The 20,355-nt window shown below is 33.7% G+C and overlaps 1 long non-coding RNA gene across 2 annotated transcripts in view; it reads right to left on the bottom strand.

Annotated features, from left to right (window-relative positions):
• The window catches only part of LOC141378800 (uncharacterized), a 227,260-nt gene that overhangs the window by 24,618 nt on the left and 182,287 nt on the right, over positions 1-20,355 (bottom strand). For both annotated transcript variants that reach the window (XR_012394254.1, XR_012394256.1), the window contains 2 exons: positions 16,530-16,730; positions 14,087-14,196 (listed from right to left, as the gene is read on the bottom strand). This is a non-coding gene — a long non-coding RNA (uncharacterized lncRNA). The remainder of the gene's footprint in view (positions 1-14,086; positions 14,197-16,529; positions 16,731-20,355) is intronic.

The following is a 20,355-nucleotide window of genomic DNA, read 5'->3' as shown; positions in this document are numbered from 1 at the left end:
TCTCTAAAATCAGACAGATGGACAAATCTCAAGTTTTATTAAAACAAATATAAATATGCAGATAATAACTACTACTACTAATAATAATAGTAGCAGTGAGTAGCAAAATCGCCTCACAGCAAGCCAAGAAGCCTCACACTAAGCCAAAAAGAATATGAATGAAATACAAATTGTCATTAATAAACTGAAAAAGCCCCCACCATCACCCCTGAGGTGACGAAGTCATGGAGGTAGTGGTTATATTTATTGTAGAAAATTTATTGTAAGAAAAATTATATTTATGTAGTAAATAAATTTTTTTAACATGTTAATACTTGAATTTTATTTTTATATGTAAAGATATTTGTATATTACTTTACATTCTGTGTGTATTTACTAATGTGTAAGTGCTTACATAATATTTACATTAAATAAAAAAATTAATTATGTATATTATTACACACTATATATATATATATATATATATATATATATATATATATATATATATATATATATATATATACATATACACACACACATACATATATACATACATACATACATACATACATACATACATACATACACACAGTTGAAGTCAGAATTATTAGCCCCATGAGAGAGCCCTTGTTTTTTTTTTTTTTTTTTTTTTTTTTAACGGAGAGAAGATTTTGTCAACACATTTCGTAACATAATAGTTTTAAAAACTCATTTCTAATAGCTGTTTTTTTTTTTTATTTAATGCTAATGGTCTAATCTGATTCAATGATTTATGCTAAGCTAAACTAAAAGTTCTCTTGTCAGACGTGGAGATCAGCTGAATGGATTACAAAAATGGTAAAACTCAACTGTTTAACTCTGGAGGTGTTATAAAATGAGCCTATCTTCTTAAAAAAAATAATAATAAAATTTCAGTTTTTCTTTAAGCCCAAGCTGAAGTCTGAATCTACAGTAAGCTTGTCTGATGTTCTTCAGTGTTGTGCTGATGTTGATCAGATCTGTGGCTCTCAGTAGGAGTCTGATGTATAGGTTGTGTGTAGGAGGCCCCAAACTGACAGAAGCACAATGAAAAACAAGGTCTTTTACATACAATCCTGCCAAGCTGTCAGAGAAAAAGATGACTTGATCTGCCAAACTCACAGCTGCGCCACAGAAAACCACACCAACACCTGCAAACCCACAAACCCTGAGCTTCAGTCAATGCAGACGACTGACATTCCCACACTGAACACACACTTTTATCCAGAAGAGGAAGACTGGCATCCCGGTTCATCCCTTTTAAGATTATAATCAATCAAAACTACACGTTGACTGTGATAATAGTGTACGCTGCAATGAAAAAACTAAACAAATAAGCAGGTTGTGAAACACTTTAGTTGAAAGGCTGAAGTGATAGAAGTGTTATTTCATATATTTATATATATATATATATATATATATATATATATATATATATATATATATATATATATATATATATATATATATATATATATACATACAGTTGAAGTCAGAATTATTAACCCCCCTGAATTATTAGACCTCTTATTTTTTTCCCCCAATTTGTGTTTAATGGAGAGAAAATTTCTTTCAACACATTTCTAAACACACTATTTTTAATAACTAATTTCTAATAACGGATTTATTTTATCTTTACCACGATGACTGTAAATAATATTTTACTACATATTTTTCAAGACACTTCTATACAGCTTAAAGTGACATTTAAAGGGTTAACTGGGTTAATTAGGTTAACTAGACAGGTAAGGGTAAATAGGTAAGTTATTGTATAATGATGGTTTTTTCTGTAGACTATAGGAAAAAAAAATTGCTTAAAGGGGCTGATAATTTTGTCCCTACAATGGTGTTTAAAAAAAATCAAAAACTGCTTTTATTCTAGCCGAAATAAAACAACTAAGACTTTCTCTAGAAGAAAAAATATTATCAGACATACTGTGAAAATTTCCTTGCTCTGTTAAACATCATTTGGGAAATATTTAAAAACGAAGAAAAATATTCGAAGGGGGCTAATAATTCTGCCTTTAACTGTGTATATATATATATATATATATATATATATATATATATATATGAGCAATATCACACGACTGATACCACCAGTGCTGATATACAGCCATATCGCACTGCTACTCGTGTGATATTGCGTTTATACAACTTTAGCACAATCATGCATATAAATAAGAAAATCAAACACGGAGAGTCTAAAAACCCTTTTTTATCAGGAACAACACTCTTCCGCCATTCATTCACATCAGCTGATGTCAAAACAGCAGAAGCCGCTACTAATTCACCAACGTCACTTTAGAGCTAGTGTCTGAATGACTCTCTATAGCATAATGTCTAAAGTGATGACAAAACTGCTAATTTTTTTCACACATTTAGATAATAAGGCAGAACGTGACCTGAAATGCCATCCATCTACAGAGATATCTTCTTACAGTGTTATAGTCTACAGCAGGGGTTCTCAACTGGTTTGGCCATGGGACCCACATTTTTACATTGTCATCAAGCCGCGACCCAAATTTTTGGCAACTATAATACAATTTTAGGAATTATTATTCATTTGTATTTATTTGTTAACATACACCAGTAGTAACAGATAAATCAAAAGGCAAGACTTACAAATAAACACTATTTTATTGCTGTCATTTAACAAAATGTATCAAATTATAGAAATATTACAATGTAAGATCGACAAATACTGTACACAGTGGTTAGGGTAAGGAAAGGTTCAGTTACCATGAACTAAAATGAACTGTTAATAAAACGTTGTCTGGTTTCTAAATTTTGTTTTAATTTAGAAGGTTTTGTGCTCTCTTGTGAGAGCACCTCGCTCCTTATGACACACTGAGGCTTTAAGTCTTTTCTGTCGTCAATATATGTAAATCCATACTTTACATATTCTGGGTCTTACTTGCGCTTCGATATATTTATTGATATAATTAAATTAAATTTCACATGTCAAACGGTAGGGTGGTCGTGCACTCATTTCAAAATAAAAGTCAAAATAAGTTAAAAATGAAACTTTTGTTGTTTTTTCACCACACACTCCGCGACCCACTGAAAATGTTCCCGCGACCCCCTTTTGGGTTGCGACCCACCAGTTGAGAAACACTGGTCTACAGTATTTCTTGGTTGCAATTTTGATATCACAATAATTAAACCCCGAAAAAAGCTATGCAATCACTACCAGACTGCTGTTGTGTTTGCGATAAGGAAAAACGCTAAACACATGCAGACTTTCCTTCTTCTTTTCCTTCTGCCAACACAACACACATTCCTGATATGTGAGCAAATCAGTATAAATACAGCACTACAACATACAAAAGAGAGAGATCGACTTAGAATATCACTTAGCAGCATACCAGCCAGCATGTCTCTGAAAATTTGGGAGACCGGGGAGAGGGGGTAATCGGGGGACGAGGTCTCTAAATAACACTGTTGAGAACCAAAATAGGATGCAGCGGGTTTTGGGCGGCTGCTGCGATCGGGTACTGTTCCAAAGTTGGCAACCCAGAAGTGTTTACAGACTGTACCAAAGAGGAGGGGTGAAATTACAGGAGTTGTTCGGAAGCAATAAAAAAAATCGGGATGGTTGTGGGAGATGGAATACTGGATACTCCCAGGAAAAACGGGAGTGTTGGCAGGTATGCTTGCCAGTTTAATAATGATTTGATCAGCTGTAGTCAAAAATCAGACTGTTATAATCTTCTAAGCATGTGGGCTTATTATGTGGTTCTGTCGGCATCTTGTGGATAGAAAACGTCAACCGTCTTTGGTCTACTACACTATGGCATGCTAATGGCCGCCCACAAGCTCTCTCAGAAATTGTAAATATTTTAAAATAGGGGATATTCTTCTAAATAAACTGCATAGTTGCAATCTAAACAACTACATTCTTGACTAAACAAGCCTCAAAAGTACATTTTGTTGTCTAGCAACAGAAATATTTTTTCAAAATGTGTCTTTCTGTTTGTTGCTGGCTGAGTGTGGGCGGAGTAATACACAAAGGTGAATGGTGAAGAGGCCTTTGTGTGATGTTGCTGGCAAAATATTGCACGGAAAGCCAGTCAGATTCAAGAGCCAGACAGAACTGCTGTATATATACAGTTGAAGTCAGAATTATTAGCCCCCTTTTGATTTTTTTCCTTTTTAAATATTTCCCAAATGATGTTTAACAGAGCAAGCAAATTTTCACAGTATGTCTGATAAATTTTTTCCTTCTAGAAAAAGTCTTGTTTGTTTTATTTTGGCTAGAATAAAAGCAGTTTATATATATATATATATATATATATATATATATATATATATATATATATATATATATATATATATATATATATATATATATATTTGGGACAAAATTATTAGCCCCTTTAAGCTAATTTTTTTTTAATAGTCTACAGAACAAACCATCGTTATAGAACACCTTGCCTAATTACCCAAACCTGCCTAGTTCACCTTATTAACCTAGTTAACCCTTTAAATGTCACTTTAAGCTGTATAGAAGTGTCTTGAAAAATATCAAGTAAAATATTATTTACTGTCATCATGTCAAATATAAAATAAATCAGTAATTAGAAATAGGTTTTTAAAACTATTATGCTTAGAAATGTGCTGAAACAATCTTCCCTCCATTAAACTGAAATAAAAATAAATAAATAAACAGGGGCGCTAATAGTTCAGGGGGGCTAATAATTTTGACTTCAACTGTATATATATATATATATATATATATATATATATATATATATATATATATATATATATATATATATATATATATATATATATAGTACAGACCAAAAGTTTTGACACCCCTCCTCATTCAAAGCGTTTTCTTTGTAGTTTTGGAGAAGGCTAAAGTTTTATTAAAATGTGGCTGTTAAGCGTGCACCTTGGAAGCAATGCCAATAAGCTTAGGGTGTCAGTTTGTCATTTCTGATGGAGAGGTGTGAGCAGCGCGCACGGCACACATGGAATTGATGTGCACATGTTGTGCGTAACGCACCCACATTTTCTAGGTACACCTAATTGGAAAACACTTTTCCGAATGCCCCGAGTGCTAGAACTAACCCATCTGCTTCACACTTTGTATAGAATATTTTCGTAATAATAGTAGACTCATTGCCTCAAGCACAAAGCACATGCTCGCGCAGGTCAGGATAGAAAAAGATTGAATCACTATACAGCGCTTTTCTAGCAACTCAAAGTGCTTTACACAATGGGGGAATCTCCTCATCCGCCACCAGTGTACAGCATCCACCTGGATGACGCGACGATAGCCATATTGTGCCAGACTGCACGCCTGATTGGTCGAGTGATGAAGCCAATTATGATATGAGGATGGTTAGGAGGCTATGATGAAGGGAGGCCCAGGATGTTAGGGTTAAACCCTTACTCTTTTTCAAAGGACATCCTGGGATATATTTAATGGCCACAAGGAGAGTCAGAACCTCATTTTAACGTCACATCCAAAAGACAGCACTCACTGAGCAGTATAGAGTCCCCTTTACTATACTGGGGCATTAGGACCCACACGGACAGCAGGTTGAGTGCCCCCTGCTGGTCTCACTAACACCACTTCCGGCAGTAACCAAACTTTCCCATGTGGTCTCCCATCCCAGTACTTACCAGGCACAGCCCTGCTTAGCTTCAGTAGTCAACCAGGTGAGAGTTGCAGAGCTAGCTGCTACTTTTTACAACTTTTCAGCATCAAAAGTTGTTGGGGGAAGATCAAGGTCTAATAATGCAATTCAAAAGCAAAAAAAAAACAAAAAACAGAAAGCTTCTAATTTACATCCAGTGTTCTTTGTAACAAAATAAAACATCGGCATTAGAAAATAATCCCTGATTGAACACTAAACATAAAACGCATGAGTGTTTTAGTGTGTTGGACCGGAAACTTCTTTAAAGTGCCATTGCTAATCTCTCTGACTGTCTTTGTCTCCCCTGACGTGAGCTGTAGGGGTTTAATATGTGTTTTGATATCTTCCAGCTCAACCCAAGTAATAATCTCCAGAGCGCTCTCCACGCACATGAACACACTTCTGCCAACCTGCATTTTCTCTCCTCATGTGGGCTGTTTGAGCAGCTCTGGCCCACTTCTGTGACTTTCAGCTCTTCACTGAGTGCGTTTAGATGCACATGCATAACCTGATTATCCTTCATGAATTGACAATGCATGTGGTCGTGTAAATGAATCAACCTGCTTTATTTCATGAGAGTACAGTTATAAATGGCTTAAGCATAAACCGATCATCACATCTAAACCAAAGCAATGAACCAACGAAGCCCAACAGCGACTGTCGGCTTGGTATGTCTCGACCCTAACCCTAACCTGCTGAAGGATTTCCAGAAAAGTGTGAATCATGCATCAGATGCTTACAGCTCTGGTGTGTAGGACTATTGTTTTAGTTTTGGGTCTACTTCAGCTTGTTGCATTTATATAATCATATTATTATTTAAATGGCACACTTTTAAAATGCTCATCAGCCAATCAGAATCAAGCATTTATTACAGTCAGAAAACACACTTCCACAAATGCTTCCATGAATTTCCAAGTGTGTAATCGTGCTCTGGATGAAGTCTCTGATGGACTCTTTGCATGGATGGCAGTGACAGAAAGCCTTTAATGCCATGAATCTTATCATCGCTATCGCTCTGTAATGTGGACGCCATACAAATAATCATGGCGTCCTTCATCTGGAGTATTACAGAGATGCATCTGGGCGAGTGACTGATTGTCCCTGGTTTATCTGATATTAGGGCAAATGGATTATTCAGATGCTTCAGCGATTGTCTGTGGACGCCTGTGGCAGGAAAACTCAGTTCTGCTGATCCTGACAGATACAGGGCCGATGGACGGAGCTCAGATGGCCAGTTAGAGTGGACATTTTCTGCCTCTGAGGATCAATTTAATGTTCGATGGAGAGATTTATTTATTTATTGTCATGTAAAATAGAGGAGCTTGACTGCTTTTATTAACCTCATATCCTGTTATGGTGGATCTAGTGATCTGCAACTAGGGTCTAAAACCAGCATTTAGCAATGCATGCTCATAGCTGGTGAAAAAGATTTTTATTTTTTTATAGAAAATATTTTTTTTGGGGGGGAAACATCTAATAATAATAATAATAATAATAATAATAATAATAATAATAATAATAATTAAAATAAAATAATAATTATATAAATAATTTCTGTTATACAAATAAAGTGACAAACTTACAGTTATAATAATAATAATAATAATAATATTAATAATAATAAATAGAATTAAACAAATACATAAATATTAATTACTAATAATAAACAAGTAGAATAAATTATTATTATTAGAATAACAATTATTATTATTATTATTATTATTATTATTATTATTATTATTATATTAACGTTTGTAGATTAATAATAATAATAATAATAATAATAATAATAATAAATAATAATAATATAAATAATTAGAATTAAATAAATAAATAAGAATTATATAATTATTTGTGCTATACAAATAAAGTGGCAAACTTACAATTATTATTCCTATTCTTCTTTTTCTTCTTCTTATAATTATTATTATTTATAATAATATTAGTAAGAATAATACTAAGAATTATATATATATATATATATATATATATATATATATATATATATATATATATATATATATATATAAAAATAATTACATAATTAATTTAATAATAATAATGATAATAACAACAAAAATAACAACAACAATGATAATAATAATAATAATAATAATAATAATAATAATAATAATAATAATAATAATAATAAATAATAATTATTAATTTTTAATGTTTGCTTTTCAAATAGTGGCACAAATATTATTACAATTTACAATTATTATTATTACTATTATTATTTTTATTGTTGTTGTTATTATTATTATTATTATTGAAAATAATAATAATAATAATAATAAGAAGAAGAAGAAGAAGAAGAAGAAGAAGAAGAAGAATTACAATTAAATACATAATTATTGAATTTATATGGCTAGAAATAAAGCGAAAAACTTACAATTATTATTATTGTTATTATTTATAAATTATTTATAAATTAATATAATAATAATAATAATAACCATAATAATTAAACAAATAAATAATTATTATTGAATTAACTGAATTAACAATTTAAAATGAGCTGAAACAACATAATTCTTGACTTTTTTTCTTGACAACTTAATTGTTTTATGTTCAATTAACTTAAATTTGTAAAAACCAGTTCGTTAACTTAGAGTAATTACTTCAGTGTTGTTCCAACACAAATTGATTGTGTGGAACCCAGCATGTTTTACAGTGTACGTTAGAATAAGTATACAAGTATGCGTGTGTTGGTGTATGTGTGTGTTTAAGTGTGTGCGTACAGTATGTGTGTCTGTGAATGTGTGTGTATGGGGTGACGACGGGGCCACCAGCCACTTTAATTAATAAGAGAAGCCGTCTGGATGGCAGCCCAGAACTCAGTCATCACACAGGAGCTCTGTCAACACTCTCTGCCAGAACTCTGAGCTCAGCGAGGTGAACGCAGAAGGACAACAGCAGCTACAAAAGAAGATGTCGGAAGAGATGTGAAAGCATTTTGCACATTTAAAATTAGATCCCCTGTCAACTGCATCGCTTCAAGCTAACTAGGAACAGCAGCAGTTTTTAAAAAAAAAGAAGCTTATGTGCTTTAAATAGACTTCAGTCTCAGATGTGTTCCTGTATAATTTACAAACTACATTCAATTACTACAGAATTCTTCCTTTATACTGACAGAAAAATCTACAGTGCTTCTGGAAAGTATTCACAGCGCATCACTTTTTCCTCAAATGGATTAATTTAATTTATTTCCTTAAAATTCTACACACAATACCCCATAATGACAATGTGAACAAAAATAATTTTTTGAAATTGTTGCAAATTTATTCAAAATAAAACACCTGTTGCAGCTGGAAGGGCATCCGCTGCATAAAAACTTGCTGGATAAGTTGGCGGTTCATTCCGCTGTGGCGACCCCGGATTAATAAAGGGACTAAGCCGACAAGAAAATGAACAATACACCTGAAAATCACATGTACATCAGTATTCACAACCTTAGCTTAATACTTTGTTGGTGCACCTTTGGCAGCGATTACAGCCTCAAGTCTTTTTGAATATAATGCTACAAGCTTGGCACACCTGTCTTTGGGAATTGTTGCCCATTCCTCTTTGCAGTACTTCTCAAGCTCTATCAGGTTGGATGGGAAGCGAGTGTTTACAGCCAGTTTCAGATCTCTCCAGAGATGTTTAATAGGATTTAGATCTGGGCTCTGGCTGGGCCACTCAAGGACAATTATAGAGTTGTTGTGAAGCCACTCCATTGATATTTTGGCGGTGTGATTTGGGTCATTGTCCTGCTGGAAAATGAAGCTTCGCCCCAGTCTGAGGTCAAGAGCACTCTGAAGCAGGTTTTCATTCAGGATGTCTCTGTACATTGCTGCGTTCATCTATCCCTCTATCCTGACTAGTCATCCAGTTCCTGCTGCTGAAAAACATCCCCACAACATGATGCTGCCACCACCATGCTTCACTGTAGGGATGGTGTTAGCCTGTTGCTGAACGGTGCCTGGTTTTCTCTAGACGTAACACCAGGCATTCACTCCAAAGAGTTCTATTTTAGTCTCATCAGACCAGAGAGTTTAGTTTCTGATGGTCTGAGAGTCTTTCAGATGCCTTTTGGCAAATTCCAGGTGAGGAGTAGCTTCGGTCTGGCCACTCTACCATACAGGCCTGATTGGTGGATTGCTGCACAGATGGTGTTCCTTCAGTAAGATTTGCCTCCCTTCACTGAAGAATGCTGGAGCTCAGACAGAGTGACCATCGGGTTATTGATCACCTCCCTGACTAAGGCCGAGTTCAGACTGCATGATTTTCAAAGTAGTCGTGTCACAGATGTTTTCACACTGCATGACTATCTGGGCTAGCGTTTCGTCGCTGCTTTGTTTACACTGCAAGATGGATCGGCGACAGGGACTTTCACATTGCATGACTTTACTATAGGAAGAATCGCAGACAAGTTCGTCCAAACTACGTCTCACAGCCAAAAACATGTCGTATATCTTTTGTTATTAACTGCATAATGAGAAAGAAGCCTTTAATAGGGTAGAACATGTACATGTTTGCTCACCTGGGTTTAAAGGTAATTAGCCATTTCTCCTCAACGTTGATAATAAACTAATTTCTTTCTGTATGAAACAGCAAACACACGGTTGCTCCAGAGTCCTGTCAAACCTCCACTGGTTTTTCCTCCATTTCGTGGGTCCAAATAAACCGAAAAAGAGCGCTTTTACCTTCTCCCCCAGCCTCCCGCTGGCCTGCAGCAGGTATACACACACGCACACACAAGTGAATGCCGCTCTCTCATTGGCTGTAGGCGATCGCTGATGTTATTTTCAGTCAAAGGCATCGGCGACTTATCAGCGATTCTCTCAGATCGCGTCTTTGATAGTTCACACTGTGTGATCGTCACTCACGTGCACGAGCAGCGATTTGCCTGTGATTTCAGGCATTTGTCGGCGATTTCTCAAAACCTGTCGGTGGCCAAAATCGGGGCTAATATCACGCAGTCTGAACTAGGCATAAGGCCCTTCTCCCCTGATCACTCAGCTTAGATGGCCGGCCAGCTCTAGGAAGAGTCCTGGTGGTTCTTCCACTTACGGATGATGGGGGCCGATGTGCTCTTTGGAACTTTCAGAGCAGTAGAAATTTTTCTTTAACCTCCCCCACTCTTGTGCTCCGAGACAATCCTGTCTCGAAGGTCTACAGACAATTCCTTTGTCTTCATGCTTGGTTTGTGCTTTGACGTGCACTAATCAATTTACAGAGGGATAATTTTTTACTTCCGGTTTTGCTTAAATTCCACTATGGAGACGGATGAGATGCATGCATATCTTGGCACCATGCAGACCCTCAAACCGAGCGCCTTCAGCTCTGATTAAAGCAATAAGCAATTTGAGTTAAATGACATCAGTCCTGCGATGCAGTAAAATGACTCGAGTTACAGGTTTTAAGTAAAGTAGCGTTCATTAACTTAGCGTGTCATTAGCGTTTGCGGATAACATCAACTGATTAGACTCATCTATCCAAAGCAGCTCACTTATTTGGATGACAGTGACTGTAAAGCAACACACCAACAGAACTCTCTAGAAAATAATTGAAGGGCAAATTACACTCAAGCATTGAAAATTGCATCAAACAGGAAGTGTGTGAACGAGAGAGAGAGAGAGAGAGAGAGAGAGAGATAGATAGATAGATAGATAGATAGATAGATAGATAGATAGATAGATAGATAGATAGATAGATAGATAGATAGATAGATAGATAGATAGATAGATAGATAGATAGAGCAAACCAATAAAAAAATCACTTATTAAACAAATTAAAATAAAGTGCAATAAAGGACAGTGAATTAAGAACAACAATGAACAAATTCAGACTGAGTGCTCACACCAAATGGCAACTTCCCGCTCTCTGCTCCCTCGTAAAGCAAATACGGAAGAAGCTGAACCTGAAATTCATCGGAATTCCACTAGTCCTGGCTCATAATACAGCAAATTTCTATTGAGCCCACTGTTAAAATGACCATTTTTTTTTGAAAAAATGTTTTTACAGGCAGGTACAAAGAATGATTTTGGTTTATATAGCTAATATTACACTACATGACAACTGTGAGGGGGGTGAATTTTTTTTATAACTCATCCATTTCCTTTATATTAGGTTATATTAAGTCTGTATAATTAAGGGTGTGACCACTTGAGTGACACCTAGGTCTCTCTGGTTGCTGTCACTTCACCTCAGCTGATTCCGGATGATTAGCTGCTGAACTTGCCATATACATCATACTTTTGTTTTGTTTTTTGCAACTTTACACACTAAACTGCCTTTCTAGAGGCCTTGCTAAAGGCTCAGAAAGCGAGCGGGATATTTATATTTGTATATTTGCTATAAAGGCTTGTGCTATTTAAAGGTACAGTTTATATGTCTGAATGTATTAAAGGATAAAATTGTATTACAAATAGTAGGGATGTAACATTATTGTAAATACCGTCATACCGCAATAGTAATTTTTTTCAATATTACCGTAAAACTATATTTCTGAGAAAAGTTTGCTTAGGCGAATGAAGCGAACGGGAGGTAGAGGGAACTACAATTCCCATCAGCCTAGGCGTGGCCATCATCCTTTGCGGTCTGTTATCACTACAGATCCAGTAATGCGGATATGGAGTGTGTAGCGGGAAAGAAAAAGAGCTGGAAATGATCGAACCTAAAGCAGGTTTTAAATCGGATGCGTGGAAGTATTTTGGTTTCTTTCTAAAAAGATACGAAAACGAAGAAATGTTGACAGACAAAGACAAAAGCAGTCGCAGGAAAGCAGTATGCAGGCACTGCCAGACTGTGGTGAAAAATAAGTCGGGGAATACGACTAAAAACAGTCATGGGGACTGCAGAACACAGCACACTTGTAAGATTGATGCAGACATTGACTTGAACCGCAAAGAGACCTCTATCTCACTCATGACTTGTCCTCTCAAGTGGTGGAAAGACAATGCACAACGTTACCCACTGCTGTCAACCTTGGCTAAATCATATCTCTCTGTCCCAGAAACCTCAGTCCCAAATGAGAGGGTTTTTTTCTGTTGCAGGGGACATTGTAAATGCTCAGAGATCCCAGCTTTTGCCAGATTATAGTTATATGATACTTTTCCTTAAAAAACCCATCTCTATCTAAGTGAGTAAGTGATTGAATGTTGAATGTGATGAGTTTTCAACAAAACTAAATTGAAACTTTATTTTATTTACATGGTTTTATAATTTTTTGTTATTAAAATTGAAAAATTAAAGTTCCTGTTTTGAAACTTACAGATAGATGGCTAATTTGTATGTCATTGATATGTTCAGTGCTAAGGTAAATAAACACTTTTGGAACTTTTTTCGAGTATTTTCATTAGTTTTGTTTTCCTGTAAATTACTCAATAAATACCGTAACGTTCCATTCATACCGAGGGCATTACCGTACCATGAAATTCTGATACCGTTACATCCCTAACAAATAGTATATAAATATATTAATATATTTTAATACAAGAATTGTTGTGCTGTAAAGAAAATATTAAATTGTGTATGGAAAGCATTGTCAATGCACTGTGATGTACCAATATATCGAATTGAACCAAATTGATGGAACCGAAAATGAGGGTTAGGGTAATTAGGCCAGTTATTGTATATCGATGGTTTGTTCTGTAAACTATCGAAAAAAATATAGCTTAAAGGGGCTAATAATTTTAACCTTAAAATGGTGTTTAAAAAATATAAATCTGCTTTTATTCTTGCTGAAATAAAACAAATAAGACTTTCTCACGGAAGAAAAAATATTATCAGACATACTGTGAAAATTTCCTTGCTCTGTTAAATATAATTTGGGAAATATAAAAAAAAATTCAAAGGGGGGCTAATAACTCTGACTTTAACTGTATATAAAACCGGATTTAAAAATGTATATATATCTTTAAACCAACCATTTCAGACACTGCAAGTAAATAATTGATGCTCCAATGGATATTGTGAGAAAATAAAAATGTTTTTTGATGTTTAATGTATGTAAACTTACACAAGGAGACTCGTTAACAAAATTAGGAACCTTAACAGTTGATTAAATGAAGATGACGCATGTAATGTACACCTAGGAAAGCAACTCACATTCATGCTGATGGTTACTATTGTACGTGTATGACACTGAAATGTATTTTTATGCAGTATAATAGACTGTGTACCTGAACAGTGCTGATATGCACTGATGGTGAATGTACCAGTTGGAGCATTCATTTAAAATCTCTCATAACATAATAATGGAATACTTTCAGTGTTTATATATTCTTTCTATTCCGCCAAGAAAACCTTCACATTTTTGAGAAATTGTAACAGAGGTCAATTGCTCTCCATTATAGTTATATTAAATGTGGCTGTGTTTTCCCGATGTTTTCATTAGCCATCTGAACAATATGTTCCGATATGGAAAGTGATTTGCATGCTCTGACCTTGATGATGTGAGCAGGATGGAAAACGGAGAACCACTGGAAAAGATCCATTTTGGATCTTAAGGAGACCATCTGTCGCTATAGAGAGCTGAACGCCGTGATATGATGACCTACAGAGAGAAACCACAGCTCAATCTCACACAAAACACGTCCAGGTCATGTTGAACTCCCAAATCAACAGGAAAAGAACAGGCAATTAGGCAAGTAATTAATGAAAACGAGTAACTGTATTTCAGATAAGAAATATGTTTTTCCCCATGATAATTAGCATTTTGTGAACGTTTTAATTGTTTGGCATACTGAAGCTAAACATATTAACAAAAATACTGCAAAATTACGATATATTATTGCATTTTTACATAGAAATTTGTGTGTGATTATGTACAAAAATGTAATTTTTTCCTCTGAGCAAATGCTGATTTTTCAGTGTCATTCCATCAGTCTCCAGAGTAACCTCAGGAATGTTTCTGATATGCTGGTTGGGTGATGGGTTATTCATAATGGTCCTTATTTTTGTGGATATTAGTATATTTGAACCCGATTTATAGATGCATTTATTTCATATTAGTATTTTGTAGTATTTTATAGACTTCTATGTTCATTTCTCTTTTAATACATATTACTTTATGTTTGCAATAATTTATTAATTCATTCTTTGTTCTTGTAATTATGCTTGTATACCAACAATAGTTATTAACTAAAGTTATTAACTAACTAATAGTCAAGCGTGCAACCATGCAAGAAAACAAACAAACAAACAAACAACAAACAAACAAACAAACATATAAGCTAAACTAAACTAAACAAATAAATAAATAATCATGCTGGATATTATTATGGAAATATTTAGCACAATGTTTATATATTTAACATATAGCATTTTTTTTTTAAATGAATAACCGACCACTTAAAAATCCTCAATGTATGGGTTGTTATGAAGTGTTAGTATTTGCTTTATTATATCAATGTCTTCAAAAATATCATCATAATAACAAATGTTATCAATTAGACAATTTTGCATTAATTATACATATATTGGTAAAAAAAAGTAAATATATATTAATAAATAAATGTATATATTATATTTAGCACAATGTTTATTTATTTACTATACAGCATTGAAAAAAAAATAATAATACCTGACCACTTGAAATTTCACAGTGTATGGGTTATCATGAAATGTTAATATTATAATATAGAAATTATTATATTTAAATGTCTTGTATGATTTCTAATAAAAAAAATATTATCATAAAAAATTGTATCATTTAGACAATTTTCTATTAATTATACATATATTGGTAAATAAAAAAACATACTATTATGAAAATATTTAGTACAATGTTTATTTATTTAATAAACAGCAGTTTAAAGAAACAAATAAATAAACAAACAAACAAACAAATAAATAAATAAATAAATAAATAAATAAATAACTGACGACTTGGAAATTCTCTATGTATGGGTTTTTATAAAATGTATTATATTTGCTTTATATTATATAAATATCTTCTACAATTTCTTAAAAAATTAAAGAAAAAATCATCATAATGAAACAGTTAAATAATATTGCATTAATTATACACATATTTGTAAATAAATAAATAAACAAATAAATAATTAATATTTAGCACAATGTTTATATATTTAATATACAGCAAGGTTTTTTTTTTTAAAATAAATAACTGACCACTTGAAAATCTTAATGAATGGGTTTTATAAAATGTTAATACTTGCTTTATTATATTAATATCTTCTATAATTTAATAAATGAAAAAAAATCATGATAATTTGATGAATGAACTAATAAATAAAATAATAAATAAATAAATTAATTAATTATTTAATTAGAATAGTAGATAAATTAATTCATGGATAATTAAACAAACAAACAAAAACATAAATAAATAAATAAATAAACAGTTGTGATAACATTTGTTTGATCTAAAATAGAACATCAATAAATTAAACAAAAAGATTAAAAAGGATACTTTTTTATATACTTTTTTCTTTTTTTAGAAACACAGAATGAACCTACATGCTTAGATGGAGAACTTGAAAAGTTTATTAATTTACTCAGTACTCTAGTCAATATGCCAAAGAGTTCTGTTGCTGCTGTCTCCAGTATGGGCTTTGATTGCATTCAGTACACAGTGAATAAAGTCATTATATTAAAAGATGATTAAGGCTGTGATAATGCTTCCTTTACTAAATAATACATCTGGTGACACTTCAAAACAACTTTGTGTTACTGATAATAACACTAAAACTTAAACCATGTTAAAAAATATTTATTTAAACAATTTTTCTCCTCTTGCTTGTCTTGCTCTGTTTAAAATCCTACAAATCTGCTCTTATAGAGAATTAATTGAACATGGACAGATATGTTTTGGGTTTCCATTCTCTCATCGCTGTCTAAATCACAGTATTTACCCTTCTTTACCTTTGGTTTATTGCATCTGTGAGCTGTAGATTTTGTCTGTGACACCCGGTTAGTGTCATCCATCAGCACTCAGTAATTTTCAGCACTCAGTGACATTTTCTGCGTCATCCTGAAGTAAATCTGTTGATTTAATCCAGCATTTGAGTCTACACCTCAGATGTGCTGATTTCAGCTGCGCTTCAGCTCTTCTGTTCTCAAGCTCTGCAGAAAAAAAAGCACATGAACAATCAAACGTTCACAAACACATCATCCTGCATCTTGTTTTGCTTTCTCCTTGACAGACTGGACATTATTAGTTTCAACACGTAAAATCATCTGACAGCTTCCGCTGGTTTATTGCTTTCATAAAACTGGTGTACGTGTTTCCTCTGATGTTGTTTGTATATATTGCTGCAATTATGCTGGATACAAGGATATTACAGTAAAACAGATGATAGTGTGCGGCTAATATTAGGAATATATACCATAGTAATGGCTTAAGTGTCAATAAGACATAAACACACAAGTAAGTGCACTAAAAGGGGCCATAATATACCTTTTACAGGTTGTAATATAAGCCTCCTTTTCTCAGAATGCGTTTATGAAATTTTAGCTGAATATTTTTGGTGATAGCAAAAAAAAAAGTGTTGTTTCTTTAAATGCAAATGAGCTGCTGCTGCCCACCTCCTTTCTAGAAGAGGGCGGAGTCTTTACAGCTTGTACTCAACAACAATGAACAAAACATTAGCATGAATTTTATAGCCTTTTCAGTTTAAACTCCTGATTTTCTTTTGAATACATGGATTACTCACAAATGATTCAGGAAGCATTAGAGAAATGGAAACAAAAATAATGTTCACGTCCAGTTAAACATAAATTCCAATTGCAGGCATGTTATCTGAAATGACCACCTAGACAATTTGGACAAGACTATGGGCTTTAAAAATAAAACAAAACAAAACAACACATACTAAACAAAAATAATGCATACAAAACAAAAACAACGCATACAAAACAAAACAAAACAAAACAAAACAAAAACAACAGATACAAAACTAAAAAAAAAACACATACAAAACAAATACAATACATACAAAACGAAAACAACACATACAAAACAAAACAAAACATGCAACACACAACAAAACAAAAACAAAATGAAACAAAACAAAAACAACACATACAAAACACAACAAAACATGCAACACACAACAAAACAAAAACAAAACGAAACAAAACAAAAACAACAAATACAAAACACAACAAAACAAAACATGCAACACACAACAAAACAAAAACACAACAAAACAACAAATACAAAACACAACAAAACATGCAACACACAACAAAACAAAAACAAAACAAAACAAAAACAACAAATACAAAACACAACAAAACATGCAACACACAACAAAACAAAAACAAAACGAAACAAAATAAAAACAACAAATACAAAACACAACAAAACATGCAACACACAACAAAACAAAAACAAAACAAAACAAAAACAACAAATACAAAACACAACAAAACATGCAACACACAACAAAACAAAAACAAAACGAAACAAAACAAAAACAACAAATACAAAACACAACAAAACAAAACATGCAACACACAACAAAACAAAAACAAAACAAAACAAAAACAACAAATACAAAACACAACAAAACATGCAACACACAACAAAACAAAAACAAAACAAAACAAAACAAAAACAACACATACAAAACACAACAAAACATGCAACTTACAACAAAACAAAAACAAAACGCAACAAAAGAAAACCAACACATACAAAACACAACAAAACAAAACATACAACACACAACAAAACAAATCAAAACATAAAACATACAACAAAACAAAAACGAAACGAAACAAAACAAAAACAACACATACAAAACTAAACAAAAAACACATACAAAGCAAATACAATACATACAAAATGAAAACAATACATACAAAACAAAACATACAACACTGAACAAAACAAAAACAACACATGCAAAACACAACAAAACAAAATCGAAAACAACACATACAAAACAAAAACAACACATACAAAACAAAAACAATACATACAAAACGAAAACAACACATACAATAAAAACCAAAAGGTAATCAAAAAAGGCTGTTTGGAGCTCATGTAGGCCTACAGTTCAAAATTCATGTTTAACAGAATAAACAGTTACTAAACACAAGTAAATCTTATTGAACATCATATATGTTCATCACCGTTTATCATAGAACAGTTTCTCAAGCAGTTTGTGATGCATTTTGGAAACAGGAGATGAGTCCCTGGTTTAATCGCCACCTGGTTTACTTTTAGTTATTATTTGGGTAGCACACATATTCTTCTCATTTATGGCTCCTAAACTCTAAAATAGCCTTCCTGATAGTGTCTGAGGCTCAAACACACTCTCCCAATTCAAAACTAGATTAAAGACCTATCTGTTTAGTAAAGCATACACTCAGTGCATCACTTAGCGGTATGATACATAAATGTGCTCCACGCAGGTTTCTGCTTCTAGTTTATATACACTATGAACAGCAGCTCACTAATTATTCTCTTTATTCTCTATTTCCGCCTGGGGATACTCATCCCGAGGCCCTCAGACTATGCAGCGCCACAGAATCGATCCAAGACCAGCATGGGATGATCCCAAGGTTTTCATATGCTGGACCAGGCCGTATCCTGAGCAGCTGCTGTGGTGGTCAGGGAGGAGTGGAGAGCATGAGACTGATTCCTGTGACGCACCAGGGACTGACGAGTCTTCGCTGAGGTCCAGCTTCCAGCCTCCGGCGCCTTGACTGCAGCTCTGCACAAGAAGTTCGGCCAGTGGAAAAATAGTCGTGTCCAACTGAGCCTGGTTTCTCTTAAGGTTTTTTAACTCTTCACTTTCGTCAATTGGTAAAGTTTTCTTCCTCGCCGCTGTCGCCAATGGCTTGCATGGTTTGGTATCTGTAGAGCTGCGCATCGATGGATTTGCTCTTCAGTATTTGGAGTCTCAGTAGTGAATATTAAACCACACTGACCTGAGCTAAACTGAACTGAACTTAAACACTAAAAACTGAACTGACACTGTTTCAATTTACTATGATCTTCTATGTGAAGCTGCTTTGACACAATCTACATTGTAAAAGCGCTACAAATAAAGGTGAATTGAATTCTGAATGCCTTCGGCAGAATTCAAATGAGCCATTTAAATCTAGATTAATCTAGATTCATTTCAAGATTACAGTGAGATTAATCTAGATTAAAACATGTATCTATTCCCACCTATAGTTTACACACACCCACAAATAGGGTATAGCCGAGCTAGTGTTTTTCCCATACTGATAAACTTCCGGTGACCTGTTATTGTGAGTTTTTTCCACTTTATACAGTTTTTCCACTTTTTTACAGCATCGATGTTGCAATGTCATTAAAATACAATCAGTTAAATAGACTTTGGCAGTCATTTAGTTGCTCAAGTGTAAAACAAAACAAAAGCCGTTTGCTCGCACGCACCCACCAGAATCGGCAGGCTAGCGCAGAAGCTGCATTGAATATACTGGGTTAAAATAAATGCTCATATTATAAAGACATGGCGGGGGAAAATGTAATTTAATGCAGTGCTTCTTGTACAATCTGAGACCCACCTTTTATCGGATATCACTCAGCTAGTGGAGATCGCTGATTTTTAAAGAAAACAGACCTTAAACGCACCAAATTTGCATTGGCATACAGTTCACCGGAAACAATTAACCCAGGTTACTGGCAAATTAAAAGCTTCGGCATATACCCTATTACATGTACTACTCACTACTTTCTAGTACTTTTAAGAGGTCTTTATTTTATACA

Source organism: Danio rerio, chromosome 18, assembly GCF_049306965.1.
Source record: "Danio rerio strain Tuebingen ecotype United States chromosome 18, GRCz12tu, whole genome shotgun sequence".
NCBI classification, from domain to species: Eukaryota; Metazoa; Chordata; class Actinopteri; order Cypriniformes; family Danionidae; genus Danio; species Danio rerio.
Note: the sequence above shows the minus strand (reverse complement) of the source record. Positions and strands in the feature narration are given on the sequence as shown.